The 17465-nt window shown below is 44.4% G+C and overlaps 1 protein-coding gene across 5 annotated transcripts in view; it reads right to left on the bottom strand.

Annotated features, from left to right (window-relative positions):
* Window positions 1–4456: 4456 nt before the first annotated feature.
* Window positions 4457–17465, bottom strand: part of FOXO3 (forkhead box O3) — a 106932-nt gene continuing 93923 nt past the window's right edge. For 3 of the 5 annotated variants that reach the window (XM_033101596.1, XM_033101603.1, XM_033101588.1), the window contains one exon: window positions 4457–5587. The gene's annotated coding sequence lies outside the window, so the exon portion shown is untranslated. The remainder of the gene's footprint in view (window positions 5588–17465) is intronic. The other 2 variants (XM_033101579.1, XM_033101570.1) reach the window with 2 other exon arrangements.

The raw sequence follows: 17465 nt of genomic DNA, 5'->3' as shown, positions 1-17465 counted from the left end.
AGCAGGACCCTCCTAGAACCCAAACAGGCCAAGTCCTCTGACAGTGAAGGCCGAGTCTAAAGCCCGCCCCCCTCCTTAAACGCTCCTCCAGCACGTGACTCAGTGCACACCCAAAGTGGCCACCAGCCACCATGAACGATGCCATCCATCTGCGTTCATTCAATTGTCCGGTTGTCTGTCTGTGGGGGTCAAAAGTGGGCCACGAAAAAGTCTGCTGGATTCATTTAGCTTGGTGATCTCATGATAGTCTCCCACCCTGTGAAATAATTCCCCAGGAAGACCTTGAGATAAACTCAGCTATTTCATTTCTGGGGTTAAAGAAAGGGGAAGGGAGAACAAAAGACTTCTTGGAGTAAGATAGAGTGTCACTGATGCTTTATTTACATGCGTCACCATCTCTTTTACAAACTAGATTAAGGTTTTAAATGGAATACACAAGGCAATATCTACAAACACCAAGGAAAATAAGTACTGAATCTCTATTTCATTTGGAAAGGGGAAGACTCCCAAATCAAACTGGCTTTGATTCTTGAGAAGAAAGGTGGTAGAGTTAATTCATGGCAACATATGGTTAGACAAAATCCTCAGTAAGAATGCAATATGATAGTGTTCGCTTTGAAAGAAAGGATGAGGCTCTTCAAACCAAAGTATCGACTACTTGACTCTTAGGTGTCTGAATACGGCCATGCTCCGTATTTCATTCTGGTTGTATGGGGTATGAGCAAGAAATTGAAACAGGTAAGACAGTTTTACAGATACTGTATACAGATTTTTTTTTCCATTCATGCAACTTTTTTCTTAAAAAAAAAAGTTAAACATGTGAAGCCAAAATGCACAATACATTTTTAAAAAAATATGAACTAATTTTCCTGGTCCTCCTTCACACTTGTTTACATTCCCCGTGTATATAATGTGCTAGGACAAGTATATGAGAGAAGACTGATTGCCAGGCAATGAGAGAACTTTAGAGAAGTAAGTGACCAGACACACAGTTTTTAAAAACAGCCGCACAAATATTTCTGGAGTGTAGCAGAGGCCTTGTAACCCATCATTCTTCAAAGAAAAATAACATACAAATAAAACTAAGCAAGAGGAAAATAGTTCATTCATTCAAACGGCATAAAATGTTACCCACAAAAGATTTAGATAAAAAATAAAATAATATTTTCAGTTACTTGGGCGTCTGCTTTCAGATCTTGATTGACAGACGTGATTTCACAAGGCCTTCACTTTCCCCTCCATGCGCCCTGCTTCCCCCAGTCTCCAAGAGAGGCTGGTTGTTTCGTACCTCTTTGCCAGTGATTGCATTTCTACAACAAAAAATTTGCTTTTCTTAATTAAGAAACACACACACACATTATGCTTAATCATACAATGTTCCCCAAATACAGCAAGAAAAAGGAAATCAGAGTTCAGAGCTGTCAGGGTTTTATGTCTCCGATCAGAGAGGAAGGGTGACATTGTTAATTCCCCTCCCCAGCTGTGGCAGCAGTGCTCGAAACGGAACTGGCTGTTGGACTGTTTTTCTCTTGCTGGTCCTTCCAAGAGATTCAAATATTCCTTATTCTTTAAGCGGGGGGTTCACTAGGTAGAGGCGAAATCGGTGCCTACCATCTTTCACAGGTTTGGAAGCCACGTGAAATGACACCCTGAGACGGGGCATACCTGTCCTGAACAGTGAGCCGTGAGTCCTTTCCTGGGGTAGGGAGGTGACACACATGTAATGACAAAACAACACCAAACACACCAAGTCTGTCTTGTACTGCATGTGTGTGCACAATCTTCTGTTAATACCGTGTTTCCCCGAAAATAAGGCCAAGCCGGACAATCAGCTCTAATGTGTCTTTAGGTGCAAAAATTAATATAAGACGGGGTCTTTATATTATATAAGACCGGGTCTTATATTATAGTAAAATAAGACTGGATCCATATTGATTTTTGCTCCAAAAGACACATTAGAGCTGATTGTCCAGCTAGGTCTTACTTTCAGGGAAACATGGTAGGAAAGACACTTCTGCAATTTTTAAAAATGTGTTTCAGCCATCATTACCTTGTTTCCCCAAAAATAAGACCTAGCCAGACAATCAGCTCTAATGTGTCTTTTGGAGCAAAAATTAATATAAGACCCAGTCTTATATTATATAAGACTGGGTCTTATAGTAAAATAAGGCTGAGTATTATATTATATATTATATTATATCATTATTATTATATAAAACCTGGTCTTATAGTAAAATGAGACCAGGTTTGTGTAATTTTTGCTCCAAAAGACACATTAGAGCTGACTGTCCAGCTAGGTCTTATTTTCAGGGAAACAGGGTATATTGCAGAGGATGCAATAAAGGAAATGAACCTCAGATCCATTCACAGTTAATGGGGTACATTGAACCTGGCTGTCAGTCCCCACAACAGGACAGCGAAGGCTTGGATAAAGCTCTTTTCTTACTTTGGTAAAAAGTATCCAGTTCTGGAGCCCTGAAGAAAACAATAGAGCCCCAGAACACGTCTTCAACATTCCTCTTCTAATTCCCCATCAAAAAGTGGAAGGCTCCCTAGAGCAGCTTCCTTAGAGGCTGCGGGCTGCCTCGGAGAGTTCTCATCGGGATGCAAGCACGCCAGCGGCCAGGCCCTAGAAGCTCCTAAGCATTCCAGAGTTGTTCCAGATCAGAAAACTTACGGTGAGGGACCCCTGACTCTCAGAACGTTACATGGTGGCCAGTAGTTGGCCCTTCCTGAAAGCAGGTCCCCATGTAAGAGACAGAAGGCTTAGGGTGAACCTCTGCTCAGTCTGATCCGTTTAGAACCCGGCTGTTCTAAGGCAGCTCGGCCAGCTGAGGGTGGCCAAAGTGACAGCGGGGCTGCCGTGCCCCTGGACAGACCCAATTCTTCCAATCTGCCCACCTCCTAACAACTGACACTGGCACTTGACGTGGCCCTCGTCTCAGTTCTCCACAAGTCTCTGCATGTAGATGCTGTTTGAGTTATTAAAAACAAAAAAAGTGCAAAGCACCCCTTCCCCTCCATTTTCCTGATCTGCTGTGGCTGCCCTGTTCTCATACCATCTCTGTCGCTCCCTCAGCTGTTTTAGATTAAATGCTAATCTGGTTCTAGGACATTTTGTAAGACATTCTGCCGGAAATCTAACAAACACTGGGGGGAAAAAAGAACAAACGAGATGTCACATGTCTGAAAAGAATTCAACATTTTAAAGTCAGAACACAATTGAGGGTTGCCTTTCTTACTCCCAAAGCAGCAACCAGGGTCTACGAAGCTGCAAAGGCAAGTAGCTATTTTGTGAGTTTGCTTGTTTCTTTGAGCTCAGGAGAGAAATTCTCAGGGCTCTCATGTCGGAAGCTGTCTGGATTCTCCCTTGTATCAGCACCCCCACCCTCCCCTTCCCCTCAGCTGCTGCCAAACTGCATCTCCACCCAGGGCCGTGTCACTTAGAACCCGGAGAGGCAGCCCTCTTTCATGGGTACTAGACAGTTCCCGTGTACAGCAGACTACCAAAGAATCAAGGAAGTGGCTAGCATTATATAAAGGAATACAGTAAGCAAAAGTCTGTCACTGACTAGCAGACCACGTGAATAGAATACATATTTTTAAAAATTATACATACTTTTAAAATGAAGATTATAAACTTGTAGCAGTTTAGAAAAGGCAATACGCTACAGGTCCACTATAACCACAATTGCACAACAATTTACAGATTCGGAAAGAGGCAGGGTGAAATCAACAGGGCCATCGCTCAAACATGACAACCCAGCAAGGTGGGAGAGGCGTGTGACAATACCAAATGGAACGTTCATTACGCTAGGAGCTGTTATCACCACCAATATTACCCCCAGAGGAATTATAAAACAACGGGGCACAGGGGCCCCTGGTGGCCGGTGGTGAGTGCGGGGGGGGGGGGGGGGGGTCGGGTGGTACGTCTGTGTTGGTGGGAGGGAGTCAGCGCCCACTGCATGGTGCAAGCGTCAGCGGGGACTCATGCAGGGAGGGCAGTGCCGAAATACTAGCCTGTATTCCTAATGTCCATGCAGAATGTTCCATTTTTGTACTGTACATGATAAAATATACTTATATTTTATATGCCTAACGCATTTTATGCAAAGAAAAGAGTCTTCATATATCACTTTGGAGAAGTATGCGTATGCTGTGCTAATCAGAGCGTCATTATACCAGTTTCATACGGACCAAAGGTGTTCCCAATCATTCTGCTGCCTACCAAGGAAGGTAACTAGTATAACCACACTTTCCAGGTTAAACAGAAAGCACCTACCTATACAGCACCATAACTTTTTGAAAACAAAACAGAATGAAATCCATAGAAGCAGGAAAGTGGGGGGACGGGGGGGAGTCAAAACTGCCCTTGTAGTTGTACTTCCATTGTGTCACTTGTACAATTACAACCTAAGAATATATATACATATATTCTTATATATATGTATATATATATATATATATATATATATATATAACCAGTTTGTATTGCTATTGCCTTTCACTCATACATGTCTAGTAGATCAGATTATACACAGCAAGGCTGAAAATAATCAAGAGAATAATCAATATTCAGGAAAACAGTGAAGTTAGAACTCCCTCTGCATTGACTCGGGTTTGTACTTTTCACACATTTCTCACTGCAGGCTTAATGCTCACCAGAAAGTTCATTTCTTCTGCAAAGTAAAACAGGACTACTTTTGTTTCTTTTCTCCTTAAAACTAAATCCTTTAGTGGCATTTGGCAATTAGTGGACAGCTGAGCTGATTTCTTTCTGAAAAGATCCTCATTTCTAACCACCATAGCATCACTGTTCATTGCGTGAGCTGAGGACACTGAGGGGAGACCCAGGCCCCCTGACCTGGCCCCTTCAGGCCAGGTGTGGGGGTCTCGTCCCCCTATCACCGTGACTCAGCACGAAACACACGCTTGGCCTAGGCAGGGTTCAGTCCTGGACTGGTGTGTACAGTGAACAGTTGTGCCATTGTTCAGTTTTTAGAAAAGGATAGTTTTCTACCAAACAAAAGAAGAAAATCCCCCTCTAGTTTACAGAATTTGTTAGTTTATGGAGTTCCACGGGCGCAAATGCTTGCGATGCCCAAAGCCAGAGTGGTAACTGGTACAGTTCCTTCTGTTTTTCAATTGCCAGGGAAAGAATGATTAACATTTTAACAGAAAAATACTGCAGGTTAATGCATGTGAAAAATTCAGAAAGTCGAAGGAAAACGAACACAGAACACCTAACACATCCCATAAACCATCGCGATATTAAAACACCAAAGAATCGCCAACAGGGGCTCACACGCTGTGCTCTGAACAAGGGTGGCGGTGCTGACAGGGCGTTGTCCTTCGCTGGCGGGCGGCGGCACCCCGTACAAGGAAGATTTGCATACTTTGTATCTAGAGAGTTCTGTTCCAAGGGTAAGTGCTTCATCAGGGTCAGGGGCCATTAACAGTCTCTGCTGGGTCAGGAAAATGGCGTGGGAGTCACAAAGGTGTTAGCTGTAAACGGTATCACTGTCCACTTGCGGAGAGCAGATTTGGCAAAGGGTGTCCTCTGTAGGTCTTGTGTCAGTTTGCGGGTCTACAGGAGGAGAAAAGAAAACCAGAAATGATTAGGGACGTTCACATGGCCAGCGTGGGCACCTCAGGGGCACGTCTCCTCAGACTCCCATCTCTTCACCCTACCACTCACGGTAAAGGACGTTGCTACACCAGCTTCAAGGTCTCAAAGCCTTCGGACAAAGCATGGAGACTACTTACTGGTACCTTATTTTTGTGCTCGATTACAAAATGCCCGCAAGTTGAAAAGCCCAACGGAAATGAGGTCCTTCATTTTGGGAGGTTAACCAAGACAGGCAAATTCGGGGTGTCTCAGTGGGTCCTTTCAAGTTAGGGATGTATGGTACTGGTGGATTTTGCTCTAGACGTCTGGACCAGGGATTTACAGGGACATGGGACTGAGATACGACCACTGCGGAAGCTGGTCAGCCTAACTAAGCAGACCAGCTTTGCTTCTCTGGTTCTCTCCTACTTGCTATGTGAACTAATCGACGTTGCTAACCACCTTTCCATTAAAACCCCCAAACCAGGGGGAATGAAATGGCCATTTTCCATAGAAGACTGTGGGGGTCATCTTGACCTCCCCCAATATAAACAGAGTGAGTACTCTCTAAGTAGGCTGCCTTAGGAGTTTGCTTTGTGTATTAAAAATCTGCAGAGAAATAAATTATGTAATACACATATAATATCCCCTTAACACTTCATAACACTATTAAATAACAGTCTTCAGTGATAAGGCACAAACGAGGTCCTCTTAGAGCATCTAATTTATACCAGTTCTATCAGACGTCATATGAGCACTAAAGCCGGAAAAGTTAGAGGATATTTTTTTAAAAAGTACAGCTGACCCTTGAACAGCATGGGAATTAGAGGCGTCAAGCCCCAGTGCAGCTGAAAAGCCTCATATAACTTTTGACTTCCCCCAAACGTAACTACTAATAGCTTCCTGTTGACCGATACCATAAACAGTCAATTAACAACATTTTAAGAAAATCATTAAGGAAGAAAAGGTATGTATATGTATTTTCTACATTCATGACATATCTAACTTAAATTTTTTTTATATTTCTTAGGCTATGGGATTCATCTGTGAGTTTTTTCAAATGATCACATATCTCCAAAAAATTTTCCAATAGATTTACTGGGGAAAAAACTGCATATAACTGGACCCGTGCGGTTCAAACCTGTGTTGCTCAAGGGTCAACTGTCTGTCTACTAGTGGAGATGCAGCCTAAGGAGCTGACATGACATGTCTCAACTCAAGACATAAGACCTTCTGTTTATAAAGACAGTATCAGCTGTCATGGTCGGAAAAAAGTGGCTCTGGTCCAACAAATGGATAGTGAAGCAACATGAACCCACGATCTGCTCACCGGATAAGGTGAACAAGTAATGAAAAATGCATCAATAAGCTCACACACTCTATATGTACATCTGCTTCCCTGCCTTTAGGAGATACCATCGTGAGTTCATGTGCAATTTTCACAAGTACACTTACGACTTCAGCCTCTTCTGTGACTCCTGGTTGGCAATCTGCCCTTTTACTACCACTGTGCAGAAAGATAGCAGGGCTTAGTATTTGTAATGTTACATACCCATGGTCATAGTTACCCTGGTTATAGCTCCCAACAGAAGAATGGAGGTCGTTTCACTGGCAGTAGAGACAATAAAGCAGGAAAAGAGGCTCCTTCTTCTTCCCTCTTTCCCAGTATTTAGTTTCCCTGGCTGATAGCTTTTTTGGAGTTATTCTCTGCTTTGTAAGGGTATGAAACAATTTATTCTGGACTATAAAGTAATGGCCTATTGATTTCAGAGAAAGAGAAAAAGCTACACTAGACACCAGATCTCAGTATCAGTGAGGAATTTCGTCTGGAAGAGCCAGTGCTATTCTAGTGACTCTACCTGGGACCCCTGAGGCATGAATGGACAGGGATCTCTGGAAGGGGGTTCGGTTTTTCTCTCGGTTTTTCTCTCCACAATAACACTCAATAAACCACAACCTAACATCACTGTGCAGTTAGTCATCAGGGGACTTCGGTTACTGAAAGTGCCAAGGGAGAAGCTATAAAGTATTACCTAACTCAGACCCCATCCCCCGGTTCCCTTTGGTGTTAATTATTCAGCCTCAGAACTGGGATGGTGACACACTTCTTTCTCAACTGCACAGGCCAAGCACGCAGCTCGCTGTAACGCTGGGGCTGGGTCAGCATAGGAGGGAAGGAGGCAGAGGGCACCTAAAATCCCCGATATATGGCAACATTCCAGGCAGAAAAGGGCATCAGCCCCGAAACCAGGGGCAAGAGGCCCACGTGGGCAGCCTAGAGCCACAGCCAGCAACCCCCAGGCCGAATGCCCATTCCCTCATCAAAAGGCCCAGATCTTCAGGGAGCGATCAATGTCTCATTAGAAAGGAGACGCCCTGATCCCCACTCTCTCCCTTTCTGCAGGACAGGCTGGGGCCCTCTGGTGCGCTGGGCCCTGGGGCTCCCAGGAGTCTGTCTCCCAGGCACAGCTTCCCAGCCGCTCAGGGCACTGCCTCTGCCTGGAGGGGAGGCTGGGGGAGGGCCAGGCCCACGTTTAAAGGCAGCTCTCAGAAGGAACACATTTTATAAAAAACTTCCACTCCACAGAACAGAAAGGAGCCTTGTTTCCCCTGTGATAGAAGGCAAACAGATTGTAAAATATTGTGTGAAAACATAAAGGAAGCAGATAAATGTTGAACGGAAATACAATCATCTTTCCAAGAGGAAAACCAGAATCACCATTCCCTAGGAAGACCTTGTGAGTAAAAATAGTCATAAGGAAAGCAGCTCTCCTCGTCTGCCTTAGATTTGTAACTGCTTGGTGGTGGCTCAATGTGTGCACATGTTTACCCGACTCCATCAGGGCCTGAAAGAACAGAGGGAGCACATTTCGGGGGGAGGCCAGCTACTGACCTGAAAGACACTGACGCTGGGTACACGTCGCCTGGATTTCAGTGCAGCTCCCTTTCTTACATTGTTTAAAGTAAGACGTTTTAGTTAATGTCTGAAGTTTGTGTATATGCTGATGCTCTTCTAAGTTAGAAAACACATCAGATTAAGCAAAACTTTTGAAAGGAAAAGGAAATGTACAGCTGAAGGGAATTACAGCCAGCACTTTGCAGTTACTAGGCAACAGGCCAACTAACAATAAATATGAGGATGCCCTGTCTCATCAGTGACTTTTCCTTAAGAGGGAGACGATCCCTTCCTTCCCCGTCCTTGCCTAATAAATACATTGGAAATAAGGCTGTGGATGCAAGGAAAACGACACAGGGAGACCAAACAATGAGGTCCGTCCTAAAAATATCTGTGGATGCTGTCATCTGGTCTCTGGTGAGAGTAAGTCCCTCTGTAATCTTGGCGTCTGTGCAGGAGACAAGTTTCTGCCTAATTATCACCACTAAATCACATGACGTTCTAAGAAAGGGCAACGCCTCCAAAATCTGTCCATAAAACATGACCACCCCAATCAACTTCAATCTGGGAACAAAACATAAATGTTCCCACTGCTGTCCTCCCACAACGTAACTCCACGGTGACAAATGTGGCTTCTTCGGTAGTGTTTTTTATCCTCTTGGCAGGGAACGGGACCCCGATACTGAATATGACATGGAAGGAAAAAGGGCAAGTAGGATGACACTCTCACACTTACAAACCCACGACGGTGATCCACTGCTTTCCTAGCTACAAGTAAAAGATGTTTGGAGGCAAGTCTGCCTGAAAAACAAAATTAAACCGAAACACCACTTTCCTCACCCTTTAAACATAAGGATGATTTAAGCCAAACTTGCAACCCCTGGGGCAAGCTGAGGACTCAATACAGCCATTTAGGGTAGAAAAGGAAAGGAATCCACGTTCACTCAATCTGTCAGCGAAGCCTCACGGAGTTCAGAGAACAGGTGTGTGTTTCAGAGTATCAGGGTTTCCACCCCCAAGGAGAGAGCAGAGAAACGCCTGCTTGCCACCATCGCTGCTTCACCCCAGAGGGATCTAAGGGACACCCCATTCATTGTGAGCCACAGCCATCTGCCAGCATCCACAAGGCTTTTGGGAGCTGGTGCAACCCCAAGAGAAACAGCACTCTTTGCAGTCTTCGGTTAGGTAGCTATGTCTATTTTGTGAACACCTTAAAATGGCAGCAGTTCCCTTGGAGGTCGCCTTCACAGGCAAAACATGAAGCAGCTCAAGAAAATGTGCTACTGGACTCAATGCTAGCTTAATTTGGTCATTTTTTCAATAACTTCCAGGTTGGAATGGGCGATACCGAGGATCTAAGGAGCACAAGAAAACCAGCTTGTGGCCCGGCCAGCAAAGGTCCGGCTGACGAAAACCCAGCCCTCAGCCCACGGTGCCGGCCAGCCACCCCCACGATTGCCAGAGAAGGGGAATTAGGAAGTACGGCCCTACAAAATACATTTTGGCAAATGCCGTCCACTTGTCAGTTTAGACACTGAAGAACTGACAAGGTTAACAGAACAGGTCTGAGGGTTTTGGCCAAATTTATGTTCAGTGGAAGAGCCTCCCTAAAACAAAGTTTCCACAAAATGCAGCCCATCAGCTCTGGTGCTTTCTGATGGGCAAGGAAATGCTTATGGAGAAGATGAGGGCATTCAGGGAAGCTTCAAGTAAGCTTCTCATGGCAAATGTGACACTCAGCTATACACACTATTAAAAAAAAAAAAAAAAAAGCTTCGTTTGTGTAGAAGAAAAGCTTGACTTGTGCAAGGATCCTTCCTGCAAGCTCCCGGTAACTCCGGGCTTTGTCAAGGCAGCAGGTGCAGCCGCCTGTATGTGAAGGCTGGCGACAGGCCCCTGCCTCTGCAGCCTGCTTCTGTGCTGGGCAGATAAAAGAAGGGAAACAGGAGCAGCAAGTCACAGCTGAGGGAGAGAGCAGGGGTGACCTGCAAAGAGACAGTGACTTTCCTGTTGCTTAAGCTGTGGAATCATGGATGCTTATAAAATAAGGTTAATTTAAGAATGGCCCCTCTCTGTCTTTCTATTGGGGCAGGGATTACGTCAACCAATGTTCTTTGTGTATTCAGAGTGGAATATGGTGATTCACACGGCAGAAATATGTATGAATCTATCATCAATAGCAAAGTTGCAGAGATTTCATATTTTCTGAAGATTTTTAGATTTTCAAACCACATGGAATAAATAGTATGCAACTTTTTTTTTTTTTAACATTCTTTTAAACCACCATTTTTAAGGCAAAAGCCTTTAAGGGACATTTGGCTTGTCCCTGGACTGATGGTTATTTTTAACCTTAACTGTAATACCCAAAAACTTAGCGGGGGTAAGGCTCCCCGGTCCTTACCCAGGCTGGACGTCTGCACGTCAGGAGCAGTCACACTGCATCTGCTCTGCCCTCCCCACCCGTGTGAATCGCACCCACACATCTGGTCCCACCTTCCCTAGAATGTTCCTCTACCTAACTCCTAAGCCACTAACTTGGCAACTAATGTCACAGTGCCCGGAAAGGCTCCTTTTTCATAGGGAGACAGTGAGCTCCCAATATGCTGAACTCCTTGAAAGCAGAGCAAACCCTTCAGATCAAATCATACATTTATGGAGCACCTGCTATTAAGAGCACTGTCTCAGACATAGTATTTACCCTCCAGAAGCACATACTCCAATTTACTTGATGTCCCAAGTAGCCTGGAGTTGAAATACAGAATAGGTACACAATACATGCTGGCTGAATAAAGGAATGAACCTTTCTTGTGGAATAGCCCTCTTTTCTCCTCTGCCAATTCAAATACTCAACACCCTTTCAGCGCAACAGCTTCTCGAAGCATTTTAGACCAACTCTCATTTGCTAAGACGTAGTCTGACTCGAACCCAGAAAGAACCTGTTGCTTATGGTTCAAGACCTAGAATTAATGCCTTTTTGGGGGTGGGTGGTTTCCAATCAAGTTTCTAAAACTCACATTTCCTATAAGATGAAACCTCCTAAGGATCAATACAAGGCACAATTTTAACATTCAACTAATTGAAAAGTTAATAATTTAAAAAATTCAAAATAGTATTTAATAAAGAATTGACCTCCTCGCACCCTTTCTGTATCTCCCACCATGCACGTCCTTTTATTACCAGCCCACAAATTAAGAGTCTTGCTTTTCTGACTCTAAATCAGTCACTGCTAAAGGAATTCAGCATTTACAATGGGGACCTGTAGTCTAGGAGAAAATGCTTCGAGCCATAAACTAGGATATGCCAATGTTGATGTTTGCTGGCTGTGGCCCCGTCCTGTGACCTGACACGGCATTTACGGGCTGGGGCGGGGCTCAGGGGGCACAGCCCCCCCTTCAGGCTCGGATGGCCTAGAGCCCTTGGGGCTGGTGCAAGTGTGGCTGTAAGGCACCAGCCCACGTAGGGTCCCACTACCAAGTTTTCTGCTGCTTTAGACTGACAAAGTTTTGAAGACCATCTAATTTTTCCAAAAGAGATTCTGAAATTGAACACACAAAAGCAGCTCTTTTAGTTCCACAAAGAATCCACTCGTCCACCTGTAAGGTATGACCAGGACATGCAGGTGACACACATGGCTGCCAAGAAACAACCACCACACCAGTGTAACAAAGGAAGGAAACCAAGAAGGAACTGAAAGGAGAAACTCAAGGGTGGCTCAAGGCTGACAGCGAGACAAAGGGCCATCCCGCCATCAGTGGTCTGGCCAGGGCTGCAGGTGCTGGAGACAGGAAAATCGGCACTTTGTGCGGCATGAGTGGCCCTCACCTGCTGGCTCAGCCTAAGCAGCACGGCGGTGGGAAGCGCCTGGAGCGCCCTGCCATGGGCCCTCCACCTGGGCCAGCACAGCAGCATGAGCGATGGAACTTGGCAGGGAGCGCGCTGGCCTGAGGCACTCAGCTGGCAGGCAAAAGGGATCCCTTCCAACAGGTCTATCAGTCAACACATATATTCTGATTACTTATAGATATGGTAGACTATATTGTTTTCTGATCATTTCTGAACGTACACACGACCAAAGGAAGTTCCAAGCCATTACAGCGGCATGGATACAAATGGAGGCCCCGTGGAAATTAATTTAAAATTTCAACCACAGAACCTCTAAGCCTTCAATTCTTGGCCATTCATGTCCCCTGACAAGTCAAATAAAACACTCCACACAGACATGAATACTTAAAAAAAAAAAAAAAATCTTACGGTCCAAACTTCTTTCATCAGAGACAAAAGAGGAGAGAGAGAAGGAGGAGGCGCAGGGAATGGGGGGGAGAGAGGACATGACACACTGATATGCAAACCCCCAATCAAGCCAAGACTGGCAATTCAAGTTGCATCTTTTAGAAACACGGGAATTACCTCCGAGGTCTTCATGACTAAGTAATTCTCATCCTTCAGTACATGAATGTTACAGATTTTAGCAAAAAGGAAGTTATTAAAAAACAAAAACACAAAATCTAGCATTACAGAGGTAGATCCCTTCTACGACGGGGAAGAGAAAGAAATCAAACAAAACACCTGTACCCAGGAGCACCGGCGCTCTTTACAGAGGGCGTATTTCAGTTTCAGGCTCAGGCCTACATCTCTGACATCTTGAGTCAAATCCTTTTTCTTCAAGAAACCATAAGACCAGTGTTGTACGGGCTTAGCCCCTAAGGAAACCCTGCCCGAGAGTACTGCTGAAAAAGGGCAACAACCCCTTGAGGGCTATGGATTTTTTGCCTTTCCCCCCCTTGATTCTTACCGAGTTTTTGCCTGCCCTTGTCATATATCAAGCGATTCTCAACCATGGAGTGGGTCCTACTCTTGGATGAGCTGCCTGGCAAAATGGTGGGCCCTACACTGATTGGTACAAGTGCTTGAGAAAAGTCTGAATTCATTAAACAAAACTTATCTGTTTAATACTTGCAGTGAGCTGGACACAGGGGGTAGAGGTAAATAAGGGGTCTCCCCCCCAAGGAATGCACAGCCTGGTTGGGAAGGTGGAGCAATAGTGACCATCTGTTATGAAGGAAGTGAGCGGCTTACACGGAAGGTTGGAGCAAAGGACCCAAGGGTGTGTGGACACCTTACATGCTTGATTTTCTGGGACAACGTTGCTTTCCAATGTCCTATTCCGTCATCACACGGTGTCTTTGTTTGGGGGATAAAAACAGGCCCTAATCCAGTAGCTCCATACTAATAGGGCAGAGTTCAGACTAAATCCAGATGCTGGTTTCTGTTAAAAGCCCTCAGGACGCTTGCTTTAGTTTCTGCTCGAGTTCTAGAGCTGGTTCATCCCAGATGGACACGAGCCAGCCACCCACTTCAGCGTGCTGTCCCTGGAGCTCTGCTCTGCAACGTTATTTATAAGATGTTGAATATTGAGCATTATGAACACTCTAAAAAGAAGTATTTAATGGGACCTTGAAGTTTACAAGAATTTCCAGTAGTAATTCTGATGATTTTCACTCATTTATTTATGCGCCACATAAGCTCTGTGGCCAAAGAGACCTTCCAGAAAGCCACTTAGAAATGCACCTTAAAGCGAGAGTCACTCCAGCTCTGCCCCCATGCTTAGCAGGTTGGCCAGAGGTGACCACAGGTGGCATTAGAAAAACTAACAGACCCAAGAAGAACAGCCTTAGTGCTGGATGTCATTGCTTTCCAGGGCAAAGAACGTACATAAGGAGTGTACCCGCCTCTGCACAGAAAACCCCTTCTCACAGCTGTGTCAATTTTCCATTACTGTTGTCAACACTAAAATGATCCAGACAGCCATTTGCTCCAGGAATGACACTTCAGACTTCATCAGCCTGTTTAAAAGGTAAGAATAAAAAGCCCCGCAGATACAGAATTCTTGAGGCTGGTGTATTATAACCAAAGTCTAGACTAGTCACGAGTGCCAGTAGTAGAGTATATTCTCCGTGCAGTACGTACAGATTCATATTTACCAGATGCCATGTTCCCTAACACAGAAATAGCTACATCAAGAAAAAAACATGACATGAATAGCCTATATAGTATTTGTGCAGAATTAGTCCTGTCCTCCAACATGAATATTTAAAGACATAGTAGAATCACAGCATTCAAACATCAGTCCAGCAAGTATCAAAGATTTGTTCCTTTTGGGACATGGCCTAAATATAAATCTTAACGGCCTCCAACACTGGAGCCCGCTGTTTCCACACCAGTTTACCACTGTTTCTTTATAGTTTACATATCTCTTACTAGGGCCATTTCAGACAGAATGTTAGCTTTCAGGTTTAAAATTATACATACACTGTCCTTTTAAATCCCTATGATTCCTTTCCCTTTAGACAGATCAGAAGCCTACTATTCTGAGATTCATTAGGGATGTGGCCAGGGGGAGAAACAGAAAGAGGACTACCCCTCTTCTCTCCATCTGGGCTTTTCCTGGATGATGTTTTCCAATCCTTACCATCAAGTAGTTTAAAACAAAACTAAATGCTGGGCTGCTCCCTAGTGGGGTCTCCAAATGCCAAAGATGAAGATGAATGAAAGAGTATCTTGTAACATCAAAATTATAGTGAGACTGACGCTGCTTTCCCTCCGAGAGGAGACACGTGTCAAACTCAGGAGGGCTTCCTGGAGGCGCAGCCTTGCAGCCTCCACACTCGCTCACCACACACATCTCTGCTGCCAATGTCAAGCACATTTCTGCACCAAGGTTCTGCATGCCCGAGAGCAGACAGTGCCCTTCACACCCCAGTAGCTGACACAAAAAGGTATGGTTCTTTTTTCTTTTCCCGATAGACCCTTAGGTCAAAGGATTTCACACATGGTCGAAAAGGAATGATATGTGTGAAACATGCAGCCTTCCAGAGAAGCCCCTCACCACAGCTCTCCAGCACGACTGTGTCAGCGGGACAGGGCTTCTCCATTAACTCCAAACGAGGTGGCTCTGATTCAGGGTCACAGGACCTTCAGTTAGCAAGCCAGGAAGTAAGTCAGGAGAATACCATGATTACTGTTGTTCTGTTTCGTTTTTTTTTTTTTTTTCCCCTAAAAAAGCCAAACCAAGAAAGTCATTACAGAACTCTTGGGAAGCTGGGGTGCTTAATTTGGGAGAAGTGAGGTCTAACACTGTGACCTCAGACCCATTTTGGGAATTTAGGAGACAGTCTTCAATAAAGTGACAGCCGCAGGTAAATTTAAAAGTACAGAACGTACTTTGGGCCACACGTGCTCCTGGCTATTTAGAGTACCAATTCATTCCAAAGCAAAATGGAAATCCGAAACCCAGAAACCAGACTCCCTCAAAGCCCCCCACTGTCTTTACCATATTTCTTCTCTTGCTCTGGTCATACATACTGTGCTAGTTTATTCTGGTGGCTTTTTATTTTTAACTGAAGAAATATCGTCTCAAAATTACCTCCCCCAATGGGGTTGGCCGGTTAGATCAGTTAGTTAGAGCATGGTGCTGGTAGTGCCAAGGTTGCCGGTTCGATCCCTGTGTGGTCCACTGTGAGCTGCACCCTCCTTAAAAAAAAGCAAAAACCAAAAACAACTACCCCCCCAAAATGTTCTTAGAAAAAGGTGATTAAATGACCCTAAGGATATAATTAGGATATTATATCCTAAATAGGTCATTAGAATATAATAAAATGTGCTATCCCAAAGGTAGTTCTTTATTATCAAAATAATAATTCACTAATGTTTAAAAAACTTAAGTATTTAAATCTCCCTTCAAATATTTTTATACAACCTTTTAGAATTACATACACAAAAAAAGGTCCGCTATTCAACTCAAAGGAAAACCTACCCTGGAAAAATAAGACAAAAATGGATTGTACATTTTCTTTTGAACTTAACTTTCTTCAATGAACTAGAAAGTGGCCTCCTTACAACTATGCCAAAATTAAAACTTACTGTGTCTTTAGAAGCCACAATTGCATTCCTCTTCTTAAAGGAAGACAAACTGTTTATTCTTCTAAAAGCCAAATATCTAAATTTCTCAAGGCAAGTCTCCACCAGTCCGACTTCTGGTATAATACTAAACTGCCTGGCATGGAAGTGCGTCACCGTATTTAGCTTCCATTACAGTCTTTTTACCATCTCGAGGGCTATTAAATGACTGAAAACAGATGTCTGAGTTCCATTAAGGGCCTGCTATGCCTGGGAAAGCTGAGAAGCTTTCGCATCACAACACTCTTGACATTCCCTTTTCTACAACTCCTCATGAGCTGGAGTGAGCTCACCATAGGAGACCCTTGTAATTTCTTCACCAGGGCAGAGGGTTAAACAAGGCTCAGATTTTTACGCTTTGAATTCCATTTCACTTTTACACCATTTAAAGAAGGGTGTAAGTAGCTTGCTGAGATAAAAAAAAAAAAAAAAAAAAAAAAAGGAGCAAGGGCATCACAGAGCAGAGCCACTGAATGGGAGTGTCTGGGGGTACAAACTGGTTCGCAGAAAACCCCTGTGCCTGTCTTACTTCTTGAGGACGAGAATCCCACAGCAAGCTTGTCTATTACCTGCCCCCCTCCCACCCCCTCGCTGGGCTCCATGCAGAGCACTTTCCAGTTTTCACTATCTGGATAAAATTAGGAAGCATTATTACGGTTCAAGCCATTCATGAAATATGGATTCTGGGTCCAGCTGCGTGACCCTGGGTCTGGGCTCCCTGCTCCCTCATCTGTAGGTCAGTGTGTTTACCTAATTACACTGGACACATGAGCCCAGTGCAGTGTTCCAAAGCACTTTCACAGACTTGAATGCCTTTGATTCTTGTGCTAACCCTGTGAAGGAACAGGGGCTTTTACCCTCATGTCATAAATCTAGACATTAAGGCTCAGGGGCTAAGCGACACACTCTCAATAGCAGCCAGAAAGGAGGAGCGGGACCCAACACTCAGCTTCAGATTCCCATCAAATGCTTTTCTTACTACATCATGTTGCGTGATCTTTCTGG

This window comes from Rhinolophus ferrumequinum, chromosome 3 (assembly GCF_004115265.2).
Source record: "Rhinolophus ferrumequinum isolate MPI-CBG mRhiFer1 chromosome 3, mRhiFer1_v1.p, whole genome shotgun sequence".
NCBI lineage: Eukaryota > Metazoa > Chordata > Mammalia > Chiroptera > Rhinolophidae > Rhinolophus > Rhinolophus ferrumequinum.
The sequence above is the reverse complement of the archived record's forward strand: the minus strand, read 5'-3'. Positions and strand labels throughout refer to the sequence as shown.